Genomic DNA, 20530 nt, shown 5'->3' on the forward strand with positions numbered 1-20530 from the left:
GATCTCTGGGTAGGTTCCCCCTGCCCCAGGACACTGTGCCAAGGAGAACCCATGTGCTTGGCAGCTGTAAGCCAGCCCTTTTCTTTTCAAAGCTTCTGTATCGCCTTTCCCTCCTCCCCCTTCCTTCCCGCCTCCCCCCTCCCAAAATAAAGGAGGATGCCCCTTCTGTTGAGCACACAGCCTGTAATTTTGCTGTCAAATCTCAGCCAGGAGGTCAGTGTTGTGACTGACTGTGTAAGGATCGCTCCCTTAAGGGTAATTACACTAAATTCCCCTCTGAAGGACAGCTCTCTCTGGATAGAATACAAGAAAACCCCGCATCCCCATTCACGGAAATTCATGATTTCTGCGGCTGTCACTGGCACACTGGCTAAGAGACACTTCAAGGCGCTCCGATTACTTGAAGTGAGGCTGCAGGGTGGTAGCCATGGCAGGACTCCGGCCACAGGAGTGGGTGGCCCAGCAGACCCAGGTTCTGAGGAGCATGGATCCCAGGCGCTGGAGCAGGAACTGAGCTCCTGTCCGGGGGTATCTCCCTCCACCTGAGCTGACTATGTCCCTAATTGGGAAAGTAAGAAGGTCCATCCTCCGGCATGCAGCTGGGAAAGGAAACCCTTAAGCCCTTGCTCATTCCTTTGTCTAACAGGTTGGCGCTGAGCATCTATTGCCTGCCCTCCACTATTCCCAAGATGGGGCAGCAGGATCTGACACGGGGTAGTGGTCCCCTCTGGAAAGAGCTGGAAAATTCTTAAGCCAAACAAAGCACTTCCCATGTGAAAGGTGAATTCACATCCAAGCTCCCCCACATTTCCCAGCCCCCATCAGACAGGCAACATCTTGACCCTTGTCTCCTTCTGCCCTGAGGCCCCAAGGATGGCAGAAGTAGCTGTGACCTTGCAGGTCTAGCACCCCGGTACTTCCATTCTCCCTATCCAGGGAGACCTCGGCAGGAGTTGGGGAGTCACTCACCCACAACAAACAGTTAAAAGGAAGAAAGCGGGTCTGGCGATATCAATGCACTTTGATAACAATAAACTCTGCTTTTAATTTATGCTAATGTGTAGGGCTGTGGTGACAGTAAGAACTAAATTACAGAGTGGCTTTCGAGCCAGTAATTATCCCTCCATTTTTCGCTGCTCTGGAAGATGGACACACAATTATGCTCTCTTGCTGTATATTAATACAGATTCTTGACATCTTCAGCAGACCTGGAGCTGTCATCGAGCTTTTTGTCTCCTTTAATTGAAAATTAATGGTTACTGGGTTGCCACGGAAACAGAGGCCACGGACGCCAATGGCGCTCACGTCTCACCAAGGGACTGGCTGCGGCAGAGTCCGGAATGACCTTGAAAGTTAAAAGAAAAAAAAAACTTAAAAAAGAAGGGGAGAGGAGAGGAGGACAGGAGGGTGGGAGACTGTGGGTCAGAGCTGAGAGACAGAAAGAGGAGAAGGAGAGGAGAGGGGGAAGAAGAGAGAATCCCTGGAGGTTGGGAGCATGCATACTAGAGGAGAGGAAATTAAATTAGTAAGTTTTACCTCTCGATTTTTCTTCTTGCCACCCACTGCCCCCTTTAAAAGACTGGGAGTAAGGTCTCAAGCTCCAAAATCTGTGATTCTACTCATGTGTACTAGTAAGAATAACAGCATCTGCCTAGAGTCCCCAGGAGGAAGGACAAAGGCGCATGGGTGCCATGGGAGGTGGCCCCAGACAGAGGCAGGGCTGGGGGTGCCATGGGGAACCTCCAAGGACCTGTGCTGTCAGAAATGGCAGCTGGAGAGGGGGCTGCTGCATGGGGCTCTGTGGGGTCCGGAGGGGGAGGGTCCCAGCGGGGGAAGCAAGGTTTGGTTTGCCCAGGAAGATAAGAGATGAAAAGAAGAGTGGTTCACTGAGCCTCCCGGATGACAGCATGACAGCGGCTCTAGACTGGGAATGTTTTTTTAAGGGAAAGAATGGTGGGCCCAGCAAAGAGGCAGTGGGGACGCCTACACACTTAAGAAAGAGAAGTGGGCTTCTTCCTAATCTGCCTGGAGCATAAGCTCCTGAGGAGCAATTCAATCCAATAATTATGGGATGCCTGCTGTGAACCAGGGTAAGCTAGACCTGAAGTTCATAAAAATGAACTAGAGGCAGACCCTGCCTAGAAAGGACGGAACTCAGGGTTGAGGACAGACACGTAAATGAATGATCCCAAAGGTAGTTGCTCTCTCAAAGGTTTCTCCTACTAGGATGTTCGCTACAGTGTTGTTTAAAATAGCAAAAAATCTAGAAATAGCTTCTATAGCCAATAAAAAAAGGATTCATAAAATGACATGTTTTTAAAAGAGGCTTCCCAAAGCTGGAGCACGGTCCTGGCATCTTCGGTTACGTTAAGAAAATAATCCTGAGACGCAGGAGGCTGAGGCCAGAGGATTGTGAGATCAAGGCCAACCTAGGCAATTTACCAAGACCCTGTCTCAAAATGATTTTTTTTTTGATACTGCAGATTAAACCCAGGAGTGCTTAACCACTGAGCCATATCCCCAGCCCCTTTTTATATTTTATTTAGAGTCAGGGTCTCAGGCGGTGTGTGGTGGCATATACCTGTAATCTCAGTGGCTCCAGAGGCTGACAGGAGGATCACAAGTTCAAAGCCACCATCAGCAACAGTGAGGCACTAAGCAACTCAGTGAGACCCTATCTCTAAATAAAATAAAAATAAGGGCTAGGGATGTGGCTCAGTGGTTGAGTGCCCCTAAGTTAAATCCTCGGTACCAAAAAATAATAATAATAAAGAAAGAAAGAAAAAAGAAAAGACAGGGTCTCACTGAGTTGCTTAAGGCTTTGCTAAATTGCTGAGGCTAATTTTGATCCTCCTGCCTCAGCCTCCTGAGCCACTGGGATTACAGGTGTGTGCCAGTGCACCCAGCTCAAATTAAAACTTTTAATGGCCTGGAAATGGTAGTTCAAGGGTAGAGCCATTCTAGGTTCAATCCCCAGTACCCCCTACCTCTTAACCCCATAAAAAAGAAAAAAGATTATGTTGAGAAGAATATTTAATGGCCTGAGAGGAAGTTCTTGAGTAATATTTAATGAAAAAAAATTTGTTTACAAAATTGTGATATGTTCATTCCTCCATGATCAGATTTCTAAAATGTTTATGATAGATGTACATTAAGCATATTTTGCTGCAATAAAGTTACATATATAAGCATGAGCATATGTGTGAGGGTGAACTTAAAAAAAAAAACAGAAGAAAAAGGAAAATCTTACCAGGTTTATCTCTGAGTGATCAGATTAGGGCTGATCTCTCTTTTCTGGGACTTTTCTATATCTTCCAAATTTTCTGTAATAAATACACATAGCTATTAACAGGGAAAAAAGAAGAGGTGTTTTTAAAATTATCTTCTCTAGAAATCAGTTCTCCAGAGATAAAATTCCTAGCAAGATACTCCCTGCACATTTCTGCAGAGACTGGGCCCCTGTGCAGGGTTTTCCCACCAAAAAAACAGACTCAAAGACTCTTCTCTAAAGACCCTTCTCCTAGAACCTCATCCTAGGCCCTCAGCCTCCCCAGACCCTCTACCCACCCCAACCCACTGGCCAGTATGTCTGGAGAAGGGTGGGGAGTTGAGGACCCCAGGAAGGGCTACAGGTAGACAGGTAAGCAGACCATGGGGCCTAGACGGGGGAGACGCCTGGTTCCTGGGTTAACCTTTGGGGTAACACTGCTACCTTCAGCCGTATAGACCACCAGCACCTTTGTGCCAGGGAAGGGGCCCATTCATTAGGACCTGGAACCTGGCTAGAACTCAATAACCACCAAATTGAAGATCAGCCTTGGGCATGTATTAAGTAACTGCCCAACACTGCAAATCCAAGGTGGGTATTATTATTCCGTTTCACAGATTGGGCAACTGAGTCCAAAGGGCAAATTGACTTGCTCTAACAGCTGTGGACGGTAGAGCTACAACCCAACCCCAGGGACTCTCTGCCTCCAGGTTTGTACTCTCTATACCTGCCCCTTCCTCACCAGGTCCAGAGACCCCAGGTGCAACTAGAGTCTGAATTGCAAGGATTTCTGGAATAAGCCCCATGTGGGGAAGGGAACTATGAAAACCAGTGTCTTGTCATGGTCTTTGCATCTCAACTGGCCCTTGGAAGAGCTAGGAGAGAATAATCATGATACCTCTAGTTAGAGCAGGAACTTTGGAGAAACACAGGCTGGGGGTGGGGCTCCTTGGGAATGCACCCTCTCCACCTCTCATCAGATTCGGGCTTAAATCACACTTGGTAAACAAGAGTACTGTCCTTCACCCCTACTCTACTCTCCCACCCCTGCCAAGTTTTAGCCACCAAATTAGATTTCCACCCTCCCTTCCTCCAGGAAGACTTCAGGTAATTGACTTCAGGTTGCCATGATTCTTCCTTCCCTCTGCCCCTATGATAATACACCAGACTATGGCACATGACCTCTGTGGCCGGCCCTACTCCATGCAGTTTCATGTGTTCACTCCCTTCCTCTGCTCACCAACCTTATAAGAAGATGCTATGGTCTTATCCAAGGCACAGAAAGGCTAGTCACCTTGCCCAAGGTAACACAGCAAGTCAATGACAGAACCAAAATTCCAGCCCACACATACTGAAACCAGAAGCCAAGACATTCTTTACCATGACACCATGCAAGGGTTTGAGGTCTCACTAGAATTTGCTGCGTTGGATGACCTAGAAATCAGCAGCCCATTTGATTGGATTCCTGTGACATTTCAGTGAGAAGGCAGGTTGGTACAGGGCCTTGCCCTACAACAGGGGATCTTGCATTTGTAGACAGGTGGAAACAGGCTCCTCCCCTTTCTGATAGGGTATGGCACCCACTTCATTGGTGTGGAGTGCCTCACGGTGAGGTCAATTCTATCCTCACTGATCCCACCACCCACACTCAGGACCTGGGGAAAGGGGACCAGGGGAGATGACTGGGAGCCCCACTGTCCAACAGACTAGCCATCTGATGGGGACAGCATATGGGAAGGTTCCAGGTAAAGGCACCTGTGCTTCTGCCCCGCCCCTAGCTGGGCCCTGGGACGCAGAGCGCAGGCTCGCTCTCCAGGGCTCCCTGCCCTTGTCCACCTCTCCCCTGTCCTTCCCCCACTCCTGCCTGGCCCCTGCCTGCTTCCCTCCCCACCCACTTTCCCAGAGCAAGAACAAACAAGAAGACAAACCCAGCAGCACAGTCAGCTTCGGAGGTGGCAGCGAGGGATGCGGGGAACTTGCCTTCATTTCCCCGGCTTCCCTGATCCCGACCTTAATCCCCGCTCAGCATCCTGTCAGCCGGGTTGTTCTCAAGCTGACATTGCTGCAGGCGCCTTCTCGGCAGCCTTTCCTCAGATCTGCCTCCTCCGGGGACTTCTAAAGAGGAGCCTGAGGTTTCTCTGTTACAGCCGGCTTCACTCACTGCCCTCGAGCAAAGCCTGGGCTCCCTGGGGGCCGCAGGGAGAGGGGGCCGCGGGGGGCAGTGCCAGGTCTGACGTTTCAGAGGAAGAGGGAGGATGGAGGTGGCTGAACCCAGAAGCTTCCAGAGTGAGGGTCAGACCTGGGGCAGGGGCCCAGCCAGCACTGCCTCTTCAAAGCAAGGGGGGGCTTGCTCAGGTGTGTGAGCCTGAGAGACAGAGGGGAAACTGAGGCTGGATCCCAGGGAACTCCCGCTGTTGGCACCAGTGCTGGGGAAGTGCTGGCTGTGGGGGTCTTTGAATTTCTCAGCCTACAGAGATCGCAGCTCAGGATGTGTTTGGAGAAAGGGGCATCTGGGGCTTGCAAGGAGCCTGCATGAAAGAAAACTTGTATGTCCACATTGTGGGTGGACTTCTGCACACCTGCTGGGTGCTAGGGGAGACACAGGAAAGGCAGCCAGTCACTTGGCTTTTCTGAGCCCCTTTTCTCTCCTCTGTGAGGCTGGGAGGGTCAGGACAGCAGCTTCCTTGCAGGGTCAGTGTGAAGGTTAGAGACAGACAAGGTGTGCAGAACACCTGGGCTCTGTCCATAGGGACACAAGAGTCTGGAGCTCTGTCAGGGTTTTCGTGAATGGGACTCTGTGCAGGGGGTACACAAGAGCATGAGGAAGTGCAGGCCAGTGTCCATGGGGGTCTGCACGAAGTCCCTGTGAAGCTGCTGTGAGTCCCTGTTTGAATCATGTTTAGCCTGTAGCCTGAACAAACGTCCAGACTTTGGCTGTCCCTGTTGGCCCTTCTCCCACCCACTAGCTCATGCCATCCCCAACCTGCCAAGGGGACAGGGGTGCAGGAGGCTCCTGGACATGCAGGAGGGGTGCTCCTTAAGCTGGCTCACATGGCCCTGCCCTTCTGGGACCTCCTCAGATCCACAAGTGCTCTGGGGACTGAATCCAAAGGTGGTCCCCACGACCCCCAATGCTCAGCTCCCTGGAAGAGAGCTCAAGGTGTGTGCTGGGTGGGCTTTGCTAGAATCCATAGGGACCCAAACACAGAGATGCTGGGGGAGCAGCAGAGAGGTTGCCTCCCTACCAACCTCTCCATTCCACAGAGTGGCAGTGAGGGAGTCCTGGGGAAAGAGCTGAAAAGCAGGATCTGGATGCTGACTCTCAGTTAGAATCCCAAAGGGGCTCCCGCTTGTGGCAGTAAACAGAGTGCTGTAGTGCTGGGAGGGGTGGGGCACGCCTGTAACCCTAGCTACTCAGGAGGCTGAGACAGGAGGATCACACGTTCCAAGCCAGCCTGGGCAACTTAGCGAGACTCTGTCTCAAAATAAAATAATAATAATAATAATAAAAAGGACTGAGGATGTAGCTTGGTGGTTAAGCACCCTGAGTTCAATTACTGGGGAGTACCAAAAAATAAAAATAAAAAAATTAAAACACCAGCTTTTCCTGTTGCCAAGACTTGCATAGTGGGGTGGCCTTATAAAAGTCACTAACACGGGCTGGGGCTGGGGCTCAGGGATAGAGTGCTTGCCTAGCATGTGTAAGGCACTGGGTTTGATCCTCAGCACCACATAAAAATAAACAAATAAAATAAAGGCTTTCTGTCCATCTACAAATACAAAAAAAGAATTTTTTTTAAGTCACTAAACCTCTTTGAGGCTTGTGTTCTCATTAGTAAACTGGGGATAGCATTGCCATCAGTGCTACGACGTGGCATACATCAAGAAACACGTGTGAAGTCCTGGCACATCCCAGGCAGAGAGCAAATGCTTTAAGATACACAGAACCCCCCTGCTGTCTCTCTGATAAGGTATGCATGCCTGTGAGCATTACTTGGTAATAAGAAATAGAATGTTTGAGTGTTTTAGATTCCAGAAATGGGTACGAATGGCAAAAATTAAAAAGCAGCTAGGTAAAAATGGTACCTACTAGGTGCTGACAAATTCTATTTCCTTCCCTCCCTTCCTCCTTCTAAACCAGTTTTATCCTTCTTCTGATCAGACTGCTTGCACACTGAGGGAAGTCAAATTCCCTTCTGATCAGCTTCTGTGATGGATGTGCCTCCATCTCAGCTTATGTGTGGTGATGTTGGCGGGTGGAAGCGGGTGGTGGGGGGTGGCTGCCTCCAGGGCCCACTTAGGGCAATGTTGTCCCCAAGTCTTTGGGAAATGACCAGTCCCAGAATTCCCAATTCCCAGGAACTTGTTCACCAGGTTGATTCCTAGATACCCCCACCTGCTGAATCACCACCCTGGGAGAGGGAGCCTGGGGATCAGCCTCTGAGAAGCTCTCTCTGTATCTGACATGCATTAAATTTGAAAAGAATCTTCTTGGGCTTTGTCTCTTTTGCACTAAACCAGCGCTATCTGTTCTTAAATTAATGTTAATAGTCCTTGTCTTGGGAATGTGGCCGTTCCTTCCCCAATCCAGGAGATCCCTGTGGGACACCCCTGCAGAAGCTTCTGAGCCACTGAGCAGGATTCTGCCCCTGCCCCTGTTACCCCTCCCCAACAGTTGGTAGGGGTTGGGGCTCCCAGTTCCATTTTCCACAGTGGGATCTGCAGAAAACAGGGTAGTTTCTGGTACTTCTGGGTTCCCCCAGCAGTGTCCTGGGGGAACAGTGGAGCTCTATGTCAAATGAAGATATCATTTTCCTGCCCTTCATAGACAATCCCAAGAGAGAGTACAATTCCTCCAAATGCCCCAAAGCTGTCCTGCCCTGGGGGTGGTAAGCAGAGGAGTTTTCTGTCACTTCCTCCTTCCCTGGTTTGTTATGCAAGATGCTCCACTCAGTATTTGGGGAGTGGGCAGGAAGCACTTCTCAGATTTCTAATGTCCCCCATTCCCCCCATTCTACCCCCTGCACCCTTATATCCACTCCCAACAGCCTTAGCATGCGTGATGCTGGACCCTCACCAGGGAGGTGTCCCTGGAGGAGGGAGGCAGCGGTTATGTGAGGGTTCTGGAGGCTGAGGCTTGAGACCTGGCTTCCCATGAAGCAGCTGAGCAGCCCACGGCCAGCCCCCCTCACCACCCATCACCTCACCTGAGAAGCAGCCAGTAAATGTCCTGAGGCTTCAGAGACCACAGATGGAAGAGTGGTCCGTGAGCACGAGGAGTGGATTTTGTTTTAATTCTTATTTTATAGAACAGATCCTTCTGTATCCTCTCCCCCGTAACAGGTGCAGGCTACCTAGGAAGCCCCTTGTCCAACTGCCTCCTCTCAGGGAGTCCTAGCTTCAAGCTGTCTGGCTCTTAAAACAAGCCCATCTGTTTGGGAGGTTTCAGAGGCAGCTGGGAGGGGCCCCAGCCATCCCAGTTCCTTCCAAATTGGTGGAGTGGGAGAACCCCATTCTTTGGCCGCCTCCAGCCATGATGTCTGCCCCCTCGGGGGTGTCAGGGGAGGCGGCACCAGAGGAGGAGGACGCTGGGAGCCCAGATCCCGAAACTCCCATAGGTGTGAGACCAGAAACCCAAGCCCTGGCCCCCCTACCCCACCCCTCAAGCCACCGTCCGGAAAAAATAAACTATTTCCTGCAACCAGCTCCGAAACAAAGTCTGTGAGTGCGCTGTGACACATGTTACATAAATAGAAGCCGCAGAGGGGAAAAGCCTGTTTTCTCTTTCATTATTTATCACTCTCTAACCATCTCCAGCTGGGTGAGTAAACAGGCGCATTGGCCCATAATGAGGAACAGACTGCTGCCGTGGGGCTGCCGAGGGGCATGTGCGAGTGTGACAGAGTGTCTGTCTGTCTGTCTGCCCCTGAGACGGTAGAGTGGGAGTCTGTGAAGGAGGAAGGCTTGTCGGGGGGTGGGGCACCCCATACCAGAGGGCTAGGAGACCTTCCTGGGGTGGCCCAGCTGGGCCCAGGGTGAGGGTGGGTTGGGGGATCTGTTTGCTGGAGGAGGAGTCAGGGAGGAGAGAGTGTGTGGGTGGGAGGGGATGTGAGACTGAGCCAAGTGTGAGACTGCAAATGTGCAGGGCTGTGAGCATGACCTCCCGGGGGTGGCCTCTGAGTGTGGCCACAGGGACGCAGGGGGCGGGGAGCCTAGGGGCTCATGCAGGGCTGTGTGTAAGACTAGGAGACTTTGGGATTGGGCGTGGGTAATCCTGGTAGCATCTCTGGGTAAGTGTGAGCTTGTGCTTATGGGAATGTGGAAGTTTGTAGATGGGCATCACTGTGGGAATACTGTATTGTGCATGTGAGGTTTCATGACCAATTTAACCACAGGGTTGAATTTCATTCCCTCCCCCCCAAAAAATTTTTTAAAAAATGAAGTCCTAATGCCCAGCACCTCAGAATACAATCTTATTTGGGAAAAGGAACAAATAGATGTCATTGGTTAGGAGTTGGTACTGCAGTAGTGTGGCCCAGATACAGGAGGACTGGTGTGCTTATAAGACGTCCTTAAGCGCCTGGGGCTGTGGCGCACCACTGTAATCCCAGCTACTGGAGAGGCTGAGGCAGGAGGGTCGCAGGATCGAGGCCAGCCCTGGGCAACTTAGCAAAACACTGTCTCAAAGTGAAAAAAGAAAAGAAAAAAAATGTTCATGTGAAGACACAGAGGTGACTAGAGAACACTGTGAAAGATTGGAAGCCAAGGAGCCCCTGGGGCTACCGGAAGCTGGAAGAGAAAAAATCCTCCCCTACAGGTCTCAGGAGAAACCTTGAACTTGAATTCCTAGCCTCCAAAACGAAAAGACAGTGTCTGTTGTCTGATGCGACCCTGTATGTAGTACTTTGTTAGAGCAACCGCAGGAAATGAACGCAGGTGCGGATGGATGTTGTGTAGTTTCGGGGTGCAAATAAGTTTGAGAAATCCTGGAGCATGCATGTGTGTGTAGGTGAGAATCCTGGTGAACATGGGTGTGACCATGGGAGTGTACGAATATGCGTGCGAGATGGGGAAAGTGTGAATGTGCACACACGTGCTCACCATCCTGGACGGGAACCCAGCATCCATCCTCCATGTCTGTGTGCCTCTGCCCATCCCCAGAGTTCTTCTCTGACCTTGGGCAGCCCTGTCGGAGGCCAGGGAAGCTCTGCCCCCAGCCTGGCCAACAGGACCCAGGAATGTTCCTCAGAGGCCCAGATGAGACCAGGCCTGCAGTCTGGAGGCAGCAAGGTGAGGGGTCAGGGTCTTTGTGTGTGGTTCTCGGCATTCTTGCCTAAAGCCTGGTTTCCTTGTAGCTCTAGGCTGCTGTGCTGGTATTACCTGTCCTGCATGGGGCAGTTATGAGTAGGAGAGGCAGGCCTAGGCGCTAAGATTCTTCTTTTCTTTTTGTTACTGGGATTGAACTCATGGGCATTCTACCACTGAACTACATCTCTGTAACTACATTATTTATCTTTAGACAGGGTCTCACTAAGTTCTGAGGCTGGCCTCAAATTTGTGATCCTCTTGTCTCAGTCTCATGAGTAGCTAGGGTTACAGGACTGTACCAGTATGCCCAGCCAGAGATTTTTTAAAAATAATTTTTAGTTACCAATGGACCTTTATTTTATTTATTTATTTATATGCAGTGTTGAGAATCAAACCCAGTGCCTCACACATGCCTGGCAACCACTGAGCCACAACCCCAGCCCAGCCCAGCCAAAGATTCAGATAGATAGATAGATAGATAGATAGATAGATAGATAGATAGATATAGGTGTTGATAGAGCTTTATTTTACGTATTTATATGTGGTGCCAAGAATCAAACCCAGTGCCTCACACATGCCAGGCAAGTGTGCTACTGCTGAGCCCCAGCCCCAGCCCAGCCAGAGATTCTTGAAGCAACAGTGAGCTCTTGAGAAGCTGTATGGACCAGACCCGTCCCTGTAGACCACCGGTGACACATAGCCATCTGGAGAAGTAGCCTCCCAAGCCATCATTCAACCAGCCTGAATCTCTCTCTCTCTGCCTCTGCGCCCCCAGCCAGGGGCCACCACACCTGTTCAATGAACCAACAAGGCATGTTTTATGAGACCGATGCCTTAGAATATTCAAAGGTGTCCCAGAGAAGCCTTGCCATGAAACCTTGGGCAAGTCACTTCTCCCTGAGCTTCTGTTTTCCTTCTGAAAAGAACACAGCCACCCTTAACCTGCCTACATCATAGGGATATTGTCAGGATGAGGGGCCAAATGGACATGAACTTGTCTTATAAAGAAATACCTTTCAAAATGCCTGCCACACTCTGTGACTGAAAGTGGCTAGGGATGTAGCTCCATGGTAGAGCACCATGGGTTCAAGCCCCAGCTCAAATAATAAAGTAAATAATTTTATTTATTAATATAATAATATAATATAATTAATATAATAATATAATATAATATATTTATTGTTTTTGTATTTCGGACTGTATGATTGTTTTATTGTTTGGTTTGGGGCGATGCTGAGGATCCCACCTAGAGTTTTTCTCATGCTAGGCAGATGCTCTACCACTGAGTTACATCCATTTTATTTTGAAACAAGGTCTCGCTGAGTTTTCCAGGCTGGTCTCGAACTTGCAATTCTCCTGCCTCTACCTCCTGAGTAGCTGGGCTTCTAAGCATGAGCCATCATGACCAGCAAGAATGGTTTTAATAGATAATTATTTGTCATCAATCTGATGATAGGGAGCATTGATTTTAACCCCAATTAAGTAAAATGTTACCTCTTTGCCCTAAATTCCATTCTTCTCATTAGCAGATATATGTATGTTCTATTCAATTATTATTGTAATTTCATCAATAAAAATGACATGGAAATTTGTTCTCTCTCTCTCTCTCTCTCTCTCTCTCTCAATCCCCCTTCATTTTGTACCTTGTCCTCAACACCTAAAATATTTACTGTCTCTGAGCAGCAAGCCTGCTGTCCTCTGCCCCTACTCTTCAACTCTGACACTGGCACAAAAAATAGCCTGGAAGGATGCATAAACAAATGGGCGTGGCTGTTTTACAACACAACTTTATTTACAGAAACAAGCGCTAGGCAGGATTCAGCCATAGTTTGCCAACCCCTGGAGCAGAACGTTGTAAGCCTTCGGCCATTTTGATTGGTGTGGAAAGGGGCAAGTAAATCCTAAGTGAGGTCCAGAGGAGCCTGTGTTTCCTTGAATGATTCATTGGACTGGATTGGACAGGATGTGAGTCTGAAGTGATGTGATGCCCTCCAAGGACTCTGAGAAGGAAGCCCACCCAGAGAAAGGCAGAGCTAAGCAATGGGAGGACCCAGGGGCATCGTTTTAAGCCCCTGGATCACACATCATCTGCAGCAAGCCCTACCCCTTGATTTTTCAATTCCAGGAGCCAATCAATTTCCATTGTTATTTAAGTCTGTTTGAAGTGGATTTTCTGATGCTTGCACTGATATAAGAGCACAAAAGAAGGGTGTCTAATCCAGCCTGAGGCATTCAGGGAAGACTTCCAAGAGGAGGCGCCATCTGAGCTGGGTCTTAGCATGAGCAGCAAAAACAAATAGAAGAAAAGGGACACCAAACTCAGGCAGGGCATGAGAGGAAGCCCAGCTGCATGAAAGAGCATAGCACATACCACAAGTCCCAGGAGGCAGAGCTGAGAGTGGCCAGGGATGAATCAGAGGTTCAAGAAAGGGTAGCTTTTGCTCTGTGCACCAGGCCAAGGTGCTTGGATCTGGAATGGGTCTTGGATAGAACATGACAAGTCCAGGTTGTCACTTGACTTTATGATGCTGGGGATTAAACCCACAGGCTCCAGATGCTAAGCCCAAGTGCTGCCAGAGGTTGGCACTTGGGACCTTGGTGGAGAAGGCACTAGATGGGGGCACTGGGAGGGCATCAGGCCAGAAGTGGGGACTTCAGCTCATAGGCCACAGGGATACTTCAGGTAGAAAATAATGAGAGTCCCGACCAATGGCAGGGGGAGGGGTGGGTGAAGAAGAGGGGATGACCCTGGGAAGCAGTTTGGAAGACAGGGAGAATCAAGGAATGATTCCAGATTCTAGAAGGACTGGGTAGATACGGTACCACCAATGGGAAGAGAACGAAGAGACGGGGCATGCTTTAGATAAGGATGATTGAATTGGGGACATGTCTAATATGCTGTCACCGGAGGCCCGAAGACATGGGCATAGGATCAAAATCTGAAACAGGGATGGTACTGGAAGCCTCAACTCACCATGAGAGTGGGTGGGCTTATCCAAGAGGAGGCAGAACAAAGGGGCAGTAGGTCTCAGCCTTGAGAATGCCAAGGGTTTCTGAGAGGGGACAGTGGGACACAGATGAGCCCATGAGGCTCATAAAAAGGCAGAAGTGCAGGAAGAAGCTGGAGGGCAGAGTGCAGTAGGCGCTGGCACCCTGCCCACGTCTCTCGGCACTTGTCTCTGGATGCAGGAGGCTGCCGACTGCCAACACCTGCTCTGGGCCTGAGGGGGTTTTTCTGGCCATGGAAACACCCTTGGCTCCAGCCCAGGGCAAGACGGAAGTGCTGGAGAGTGAATTCACCTGCCAGCAGGCCTCAAGCAGGGAGAGGAGGCTGCTGAATAAATGGGCATGAGATGGGCACCCGGCCCTGGCCCCGTGCAGGGGTGACTGGAGGTGTGCCCCACGCAGCTCCCAGGGTTCCCGGGGTGACTGTGCTCCTCTTGCTCAGCGTGGTAACTGGCGCAGTCTCCCTGTATGGGCTGCCTTCCCTTCCTCCCCATGACCCTACTCACTACTGGTATTTCTGGGACCATATCCTAAATAAGCCACTTGTGCTTGAATCCTTGTCCCGGAGTTTGCCTCTGGGGGAACCTAAAACCAAGAGGAAGGTTTTGTGAAATCCAAACAAGTAGAAAATGTCATATTCTGTCCAGATCAGGTCATCCCTGTGCCCATCTCCAAGTCCACTGGCAGACCAATTTCTCCCAGAGTCCTCAGGGTCTCAGCAGGGCTCATCCCACATTCCTAGGATGAACAAACTTCACCATCAAGAAATTCTCTCTCTAGGGCTGGGGATGTGGCTCAAGCGGTAGCGCGCTCGCCTGGCATGCGTGCGGCCCGGGTTCGATCCTCAGCACCACATACCAACAAAGATATTGTGTCCACCGAGAACTAAAAAATAAATATTAAAAATTCTCTCTCTCTCTCACTCTCTCTCCTCTCTCACTCTCTCTTTAAAAAAAAAAAAAAAAAAAAAAAAAAAAAAAGAAATTCTCTCTGCAGGGCACGGTGGCACGTGCCTGAAATACCAGCAACTCCTGAGGCTGAGGCCAGGAGGATCCCAAGTTCACGGCCAGTCTCAGAAACTTAGCGAGACCCTGTCTCAAAACTAAAAATTAAAAAGGACTGGAGATGTAGCTTAGTGGTAAATCACTCCTGGGTTTAATCCCCACTGCCAAAAAGAAAGAAAGTCAAATAGGTGGGGGTAAAGCTCAATGGCAGAGCACCACTGAGTTCAATCTCCAGTACCACCAAAAAGAAAGAAAAATAAATCTTTTCCTAGGCTAGGGTTATAGCTACGTGGAGAGTGCTTGCCTGGGGCACTGGGTTAAATCCCCAGTATGGCAAAAAAAAAAAAAAAAAAAAAAAAACCCAAACCTCTCATATCCCCTCTTTTGAAGTCATACACTGCTGCAGAATGCAAAGGCTCAGAAGGATTCCTCAGTTCCTGTCCCAGCGCCTGCCTTTCCCTGTAGCCCTGGTACAGCCCTCTTCTGTTCTGGCCTCCAAGTGGCTTTCACTTTTTTTTTTCCATTGGTCACATCTCCAGCCCTGTAGGTATTCACCCCTTCTCTTTCTGTCTGCCATCTGGGGACTGGTCGTGACTGTTGGCCAGTGGCCCACAGGAGCTATGGGGGGCTGAGCAGCCTGGGAATCCTCCCTGCCTTCAGTGGGTGTCAGCCTGACTAGTCTGCTTCTCACCTCCTACCACCCAGAGAGGAAGCCAGTGGGATGGGGTGGAGAAGGTCTTGAACCTCCTAAGGGGGAAAAGGTCCTCAAGAAGCCACACAGGGGAGAGATGAAGGGTCGGTTCTGCTCTGCAGCAAGCCCCGGTGTGAATACGGGCACTCACTAGGAGAAGTCATCGTGGAACCGTGTATGAGTTAGTCGCGGAACCATGGGTGAATTTCAGCTCCACTGCACGGTTGGTCGTGTCATTGGCAAAATAAGGATGATCATAGTCCCCACCTGACTTAGTCTGGTTTCCTACAGAAGTGGCCCCTGAGACAACTATTCCACTGCAAATGGGAAACCCCGGTGAGGAAGTAGTGGAATCAAATAAGGTAGGGAAGGAAGTTCTGCAGTGGGATCAGTCCCACTGGGGAAACTCTGGGTGTGCACATAGGGTGGGGTTTTGTTTGTTTGTTTGTTTGTTTGGTGGTGCTGGGGATTGTACCCAGGGCCTTGTGCATCTGTGAAGCAAGCTCTCTACCAACTGAGATATAGCCACAGTCTTGTTTTTTTGTTTTCGTTTTTGGTACTGGGAATTGAACCTAGGGGTATTTCACCATTGAGCCACGTCTCCAGCCCTTTTTATTTTTTTATTTAGAGACAGGGTCTTGCTAAATTGCTAAAGCTGGCTTTGAACTCACAGTCCCCCTGCCTTTGCCTCCTGAACTGTTGGGACTACAGACGTGCACTACCACCACACCCAGCTAGGGGATTGTTTTTGCAATACTAGGGACTGAACCCAGGGCTTCATGCATACAAGCAAGTGCTCTACCATTGACCTGCATCCCCAGCCCTTGTTTTGTTTTTTGTTTTTTATGGTCCTGGGAATGAAACCAGGGCCTCATGCATGCTAGGAGATGCTGGATCACTGAGCAACACCCCAGCCCAGAACAGAGGTATTTTATACCAATTCCCATTGATCATGGGTGGAGAGCTCCCCCGGGAGTGTTACCCAACCCCAGCAATCCTGGTCTCCCACACAGGGGCAGTGTGGGCTCCAATGGCCAGAGGGAGCCAGCCCCCAGGGAAGAAAAAAGCAGGTCCTGGTGACTGGAGCCTCAGGCCATAAGTGGTCAGGATGAAGGCACCAACAGCATGGTCTCAGTGAGCCGATGGGAGGAGGAACGAGGTCATCGGTGCCATGTGTAGCACCTGTGTGGTCACAGGAGGTTCTTTTCCATCAAGATGCAGCCTCACTTCAGTTTCTGGCTGCCTGGCTCTAGGGCTTCCTGGTGAGAAAGGTCTAATGGGCTAGAGGGCCCAGGGTCAAGAGCAAAGGGGACGGGGAGAGAGGATCCTGAGTGATACAGGGAAGGCCACGAAAAAGAGCAGATGCCAGAGGCCCAGGCCTGGCATAGAATATGGTTCAGATCAGTGTATGGAAAACGTACACCTCTCCCCAAGGGGCCCAGGGAGATGCCATGCTTAATAGGGATGAACGAAGTCTCTCTCTTACTTTACCTTATATCCATCCTACCTTGTTTCTGTCATTTGGAGATCCGCTTTCTCTTAAAAAAAAAAAATCCAAGGCCATTGTGGGGATCCAAGATACATCTAAAAAGCTCCTAGTGAACAGTAGAGATGATCAGCATGTGTCAGCTATTTCCATAAGTCTACCCAGACTTTGATTTCCCTCCTTCACATCCTACTTCACTTTCCCAGGGCCAGTGACTGAGACCCTAAGCCCCAGGCCTTTAAGGTTCCATGGAAAAGAATGATTCCCTTGCTGAGCAGGGAGTTCTGAAGGCAAAAAGGGATTGAGAAGGGGCAATGCAAAGAACTGAGAGCACTACCTTCTGGTAGGATAGGATGGCTCTGAGGGATGGAGGGTACTGCCTTGTCCCATCTTCTATCCAAGTCACCCCATCCTTGACCACCAACTCTTTTCTTGCAGCAGTGAAGACTGGCTGGGTATGGTGGCACACGCCTGATATCCCTGAAGCTCGGGAGGCTGAGTCAGGAGGATGGGGAGTTCAAAGCCAGTCTCAGCAACTTAGCCAGGTCCTACGCAACTCGTTGAGACACTGTCTCTAAATAAAATATTTAAAAGAGGGCTGGGGATGTAGCTCAGTGGTTAAGTACTCCTGGGTTCATCCCTGGTGTGTGTGTGTGTGTGTGTGTATCTCAACAATAACAACAACAACAACAACAAAATAAAAGTAGTAAAGACTCTGTTACTGCATACATTCTACAAACCCCAGCTGATACCTGCAGGTCCCCAGCTTGTCCTAAAGTGTCAGACTATTTTTTTCAAGCAATGCTTTAAAGTATCACATCATAATCAGTTCAAATCAACATGCATTTACTGTGTACCTACTATGTAAAAACACTGAACTGGATGCAATGGGCAATCCCCAATTGACTAGAATCTAGGGCCCCTAACCTCAGGACTTTATTATAAATTTGGAGAAATGAGGCATACATGGCAAACAGTTTACAATGTGTTTAAAGTTACTAGGCACTTCTGACATAAAAGCTAGCCAACAACACATTGTAACATCAATGACACCTGAGTGCTAAAGGGGGGCGGGGAGGTGGGAGGGAGTGGCGGGGTAATCCAGAGATCCTGCCAGGAGCTACAGTCTTTCCAGTGCCTTCTGGGAGAGGAGCTCTGCACCAGCCCTGCTTCTCCTACCAGCTCTCTGCTGGGCTCTCATGCAGTGGAGGAAACTGAGGTCCAGCCTCCTGCTTCAGGATTTCGGGCTAGGAAATGACAGAATTAGGATTGAAATCCAAGAGTCTTCATAAGGGAGGAAGATGTGGGGTAGTTCTTTAAAACTGAGGAAGAACTAAGCAAGACTTGTAGCACACCTGAAGTCCCAGCAACTTGGGGGTGCTGAGGCAGAAGGATGCCTTGAGTCTGAGTGTTTGAGACACTGTGTTGAAAAGGGGAGGAATGTAAATAAAGGGAGACGGGTTCCTTCTGTTTCTTTTCTTGCAGTGCTGAGGACTGAACCCAGAGTATGCTTGGCAGGTGTGCTACCATTGAGCTACATCCCCAGGGGCTTCTTTTCTCAGGTGTCTGCACCTTGGCCTTTCCCTGCCCCCATGCTGTCCCACTCCACCTCCCAACCCCATGAACAACAAAGGGGAAAGATAAGGTGTGGGCTCTGCTTTCCTGATTCTTCCTACATTTGTCTTATTCTCCCCACAAGGACATCCCATGGAGGGATCTCATTTTACCCAAAGATACTGTGTTCTAATTAATGGAAAATTGCTCACTGCTTGTCAAGTTATGTTCATTTCCAGATCTGTAATGACTGATTTTCTACCCATCAGCCCAAAGTCTCCATGCCCACCACTATGAAAAAAAAAAAACAAAAACAAAAAAACAAAAAAAACCGGAGTCTCTGAGTCTTGAAAAGTGATCACAAGGGTTTCTGCAAACATCTCCCAGGACCCAGGCACCTGGTCAGCCTGGTACCCAGAGGAGCAATGGAACGTCCTCCTCCCCCTAGGGACCTTCTCCTCACAGCTCTAGGGGCAGATCCCCACACTACTACCATGGTCCACTACTCAGGTCAATGTGATGAACTGATAAATCTCTCCCAGTGGTGGGAGCCCCACTGAAAAGAGGGCCTTGAAGGAGTCTAAAGACTTGACAGCTGCTGGCACAGTTCATTAAGACATCCACCCTTGGTGAAATAATTCTTTGTTTAAATTGTCATTTATGATGGGGAACAGTGTCCTCTCTGGAAAAGGAAAGGGCTACCCTGTGCATCGTTCCCCTACCTCCACCAGGCACAGACTTGGGTCTTGCAGAATCAGAAAGATTGGGAAGCAGAATAGATAGGGAGGGGAGAAGATTTCAGAAAGAAGGAACTTGGAGGAGCAGGGGAAACCTGCTGAGCAGGAGGCAAAGGGGGGTCCCAGAAGGAAGCCCGCTGCAGAAGGTGCACAGTGGCCTACTGTGGGTACAATCTAACTGTCCACCAACCGGAAGGTGAGTGAAGAAACACAGGAGCTTGATAGGGTGGAATGCTCTCTGGAAGCCTCTTAAAATAAATGACCTAGAGATACATGTAACAAACCTGAATTCATCTCGACAATATGAAATTGAGTAAAATCCAACAAGTAAAAGCAAGGAATTAAAAAAAAAAAAAAACCACCTTTCACTTAACAGAGCTGGGTAGTACTAAATGATTGAGTATAAAACTTGGGCCAGGCACTGTGGCACATGCCTGTAATCCCAGAGGCTTGGGAGGCTGAGGCAGGAGGATCACAAGTTCAAAGCCAGCCTCAGCAAAAGTGAAGCGCTAAGCAACTCAGTGAGACTCTGTCTCTAAATAAAATACAAAAAAATAGGGTGGGGATGTGGCTTAGTGGTCAAGTGCCCCTGAGTTCATTCCCAGCCAAAAAAAAAAAAAGAAGAAAGAACATTCCTGGATCCCCAGAAACCCCCTTGTACCTCCTCTCAGTTGCTTCCCTGCTTAAAGAGGCTACCCTCTAGACTTCTAACACCATCAATCCATTGGACCAGTTTTTAAATTTCAGATGAATGGAATCAAACTATATGTTTTGTTGTCTGTTTTTGGTTTTCACTCTTGACACTATGTTTGTGAGATTTGTTGTATGTGGCAACGGTTTGATTATTCTTGTTGCCAGGTCCTAGCCCCTGTATGACACCTGGATCCACTGATCTATTCTACTCTTGGTGGCTATTATGAGTAGTTGGCATATACTAATAGGCCACATAGCATTTTTAGTGTATGCCTTTTGAACATATTTAGGTATGCATTTCTGTTGACATATACTTAGAAGTGCAGTTCTTATGTTTTGTTAATAAAGTCTTATTCCTTAAGAATCTGAAAAAGAATATTTGAGCCAGGTGCAGAGGTGCATATCTATAATTCCAGCAATTCCAGGAGGCTGAGGCAGGAGGATCACAAGTTTGAGGCCAGACTCAGAAACTTAGTAAGATTTGTCTCAAAATAAAAACAACAAAAAATAAACAATGGCTGGGGATGTGGCTCAATGGTAAAGTGCCTTTGGGTTCAGTACCTAAAAAACAAAACAAAACAAAAACAAACAACTTTTAGAGGCAAAAAGGTAAGATTGAAATAGATAAATGGAATGATAAGATAGCTGGGCCTAGTGTTAGGACTATGGGAATAAAAGACTGTAGATACACTTCCACCACTACCACCATCTCCTTCCAAGTGGTGTCAAACTGGATACTAAGAAACAGTTCATCTGTTAGCCAATTTCATACCCTTGACAGGG

General features: G+C 49.0%; 1 long non-coding RNA gene across 1 annotated transcript; it reads right to left on the bottom strand.

Moving 5' to 3' along the window:
• Positions 1 to 1047: 1047 nt before the first annotated feature.
• On the bottom strand, positions 1048 to 8894 carry LOC308650046. Its single transcript, XR_014022223.1, has 3 exons — positions 8476 to 8894; positions 3251 to 3323; positions 1048 to 1345 (listed from the first exon to the last, which is right to left on the bottom strand). It is a non-coding gene; the product is annotated as an uncharacterized lncRNA (long non-coding RNA).
• Between the last annotated feature and the right edge of the window lie 11636 nt (positions 8895 to 20530).

The sequence above is a fragment of the Spermophilus citellus genome (genome assembly GCF_964194105.1).
Source record: "Spermophilus citellus genome assembly, chromosome: 5".
Classification (NCBI taxonomy): Eukaryota; Metazoa; Chordata; class Mammalia; order Rodentia; family Sciuridae; genus Spermophilus; species Spermophilus citellus.